Genomic DNA, 2,500 nt, shown 5'->3' with positions numbered 1-2,500 from the left:
GAGAGAGAGAGAGAGAGAGAGAGAGAGAGAGAGAGAGAGAGAGAGAGAGAGAGAGAGATTTTGGGTTGGTCACTCAATACAGATTTTTTTTCTTTCTTTTTTTTTTTTTTTTTGATAATGGCAGATGCATTTTTAATCTTCTTTTTTTTTTGCTGTGTCACATACAGCTGGCTTTTTAAATGGGTTGTTCATAAAACCTATTTTCCTCTAGCTCCTCTTCTGATGCAATGCAACGCGGTGACACAGAGTTGACACAGAGAGGGGAAACGTGACAGGTATCCGGAAGTGTCTAGACGAAGGAGGAGGGGGGAGGGGGAAGAGGAAGAGGGGAGAGAGAGAGGGGAGGAGGAAGCGGAGGAGGAGGAGAGAGAGAGGGGGAGGAGGAGGAGGAGGGGAGAGAGAGGGGAGAAGGGGAGGAGGGGAGAGAGAGGGGAGGGGGAAGAGGAGGAGGGGAGAGAGAGAGGAGGAAGCGGAGGAGGAGGGGAGGAGGAGGGGGAAGAGGAGGAGGGGAGAGAGAGAGGGGAGGAGAAAGAGGAGGAGAGAGAGAGGGGGAGGAGGAGGAGGAGGGGAGAGAGAGGGGGAGGAGGAAGGGAAAAACGGCGTGAGATAGAATAGGAAGAAGAATGAGGGCGTAAGAAGGAGGGAGAAGGGGAGGAGGAGGTGGAGAAAGGGAGGGCGAGGGGAGGTAGAGGAAGAGAGGAGAAGAAGGAGGAAGGCGAAGGGAGATAAAGGAGGAGGAGGAGGAAATGGAAGAGAGGAGAAGAAGGAAGGCGAGGGGAAATAGAGGAGGAGGAAAAAGAAATGGAAGAAGAAGAAAAAGAAAAAGAAGAAGAAGAAAGAGACGGAGGAGCATGGGGAAGGGGATAGTGACACTAAACTGCCAAGCGCTCAGATACTGGCCAGAGGGGGCAGGGGGTAGGGGGGAGGGGCAGAGGGAGGGGCTAGTGGGCACGCGTTTTTCTCGGGGTACGTAAGGGGGGGGGGGGTGAGTAGGGGGGAGTGGAGGTGAAACGGTGGGGGGGGGGGGGGGGGCATCAAAGGGCGCGTGGCATACAGTCGTAATATGCGCAGGGCCTCGCATACCTACTTCACACGTGCCTCTGTGTCGTTCTTGTGGCTGGCAAAAAATACCTTTTTTTTTTTTGTTGTTATCATCATTATCTTTTATTTTCTTACGGAGATGATCATCCATTTTGTTTTTGTTCCTTGCCATTGTTACTTCTTTTAGTTTTATTATTGTTTTGTTCTTATGATCACTATGCGTAGTAATAGTAGTAGTAGTAGTAATAGAAATAGCACTAGTAGTAGTAGTAGTAGTAGTTACAACGGTATAGTTATAGTAGCAGTAACAGCAATGGTATTAGCAACAGTAGTAGTAGTAGTATAAGTAGTAATCATAGTAGTAGTAGTAGTAATAGAAATAGCATTAGAAGCAGTAGTAGTAGTTACAACGGCATAGTTATAGTAGTAGCAGGAATAGGAATGGTATTAGTAGTAGTAGTAGTATAAGTAGTAATCATGGTAGTAGTAATAGAAATAGCATTAGTAGTAGTAGTAGTTACATCAGTATAGTTATAGTAGTAGCAGTAACAACAATTGCATTAGTAGTAGCAGTAGTATAAGTAGTAAATATAGTAGTTGTAGTAGTAGTAATACAGTATCAGCTATAGTAGCAGTAGTAGTAATACAATAGCAGCTATAGTAGCAGTAGTAGTAATACAGTAGCAGCTATAGTAGCAGTAGTAGTTATTATTGTAGTTGTAGTAGTAGTGGTACAAGAAGCTGTAGTAGTAGTAGTAGTTATAGCAGTTATAGCATGAATTTTATAATTTCTAATATCATCATAGGTATCTTCAATATCATTATTACTTACAATGTTAGCATCATCATTATCATTGTATTATCATCATCATTATTATTACTATTATCAATATCATTATTACAATTAATTATCATTATTATCATTATCATTATCATTACTATTATTGTCATTATCGTTGTTATTATTACTGTCATTACCATAATTGTTATTATTTTTATTATTAGCAAAATTGTTATCATTATTATCATTATTATTATTATTATTATTATTTTCATTATTATTATTGTTTTTATTATTATTTTTATTATTATTATTATCATCATTATCATTATTATTAATACCATTATCATTATTATTAATACCATTAGCATTATTATTAATACCATTAGCATTATCATCATTAATATTTTTGTTATTATTAGTAGTAGTATCATCATCATTAGTAGTTGCATTATTACCTCATCATAGTTATCATCATATAATCAAAATCACCTTCATTATTATTACTATCATTAAATGTATCCCAATTACTATCGCAGTTGGTGCTATTCTCACCATCGCCACATCACCATCATCATTATCATTACTCTCCACCATCATCATTATCATTTTCATCAGGATCGCGAATAAGATATCCTCGACAGACAAAGTAGGATGTGTTTATTTGATCAAAATATT

General features: G+C 39.0%; 1 protein-coding gene across 1 annotated transcript in view; it reads right to left on the bottom strand.

Annotated features, from left to right (window-relative positions):
- Positions 1-2,467: 2,467 nt before the first annotated feature.
- Positions 2,468-2,500, bottom strand: part of LOC125045564 — a 27,683-nt gene continuing 27,650 nt past the window's right edge. The window contains exon 24 of the mRNA XM_047642892.1: positions 2,468-2,500. This exon is cut by the window's right edge and continues 411 nt beyond it. The gene's annotated coding sequence lies outside the window, so the exon portion shown is untranslated.

This window comes from Penaeus chinensis, chromosome 37 (genome assembly GCF_019202785.1).
Source record: "Penaeus chinensis breed Huanghai No. 1 chromosome 37, ASM1920278v2, whole genome shotgun sequence".
Lineage (NCBI taxonomy): Eukaryota > Metazoa > Arthropoda > Malacostraca > Decapoda > Penaeidae > Penaeus > Penaeus chinensis.
Note: the sequence above shows the minus strand (reverse complement) of the source record. Positions and strands in the feature narration are given on the sequence as shown.